We start from the raw sequence: 417 nt of genomic DNA, 5'->3' as shown, positions 1-417 counted from the left end.
TCTCATGTACCTCACCCCTTCCCGTCTCTTTTCCAGAAACCCCGAGAGGTGAGAGGAAACCCCCGTTAGGACAGCGAAGGCGCGACACGCCAGCCGGAGGTGAGACTGAAGCATTCTCAGGCCGTAACTTTTCCTGTTGCGCCCGGCTCATTGAACCACATCATTGCATCGGTGTTGCCGTGTCAAAATGGCGCAGGTTTAAGATGATTGTGCAATATGGGTGCGGGGAGTAGCTTGATTTATTATTTTTCTGTGATGGTTTGATGGGAGGAGTTAGGAATATGCTGATGAGATTAAGAAATTCGCTGCCAAATGATCGGGTGGGCGTGCAACTTGAATCTCTGAATGAAAATGTAATTGATTCTCGGAACAACTTGACGGAAGTGGCGTCGGTTTATGAAGTAGATCCGATTTTCA

This window comes from Penaeus monodon, chromosome 21, assembly GCF_015228065.2.
Source record: "Penaeus monodon isolate SGIC_2016 chromosome 21, NSTDA_Pmon_1, whole genome shotgun sequence".
In the NCBI taxonomy this organism is placed as follows: domain Eukaryota; kingdom Metazoa; phylum Arthropoda; class Malacostraca; order Decapoda; family Penaeidae; genus Penaeus; species Penaeus monodon.
The sequence above is the reverse complement of the archived record's forward strand: the minus strand, read 5'-3'. Positions refer to the sequence as shown.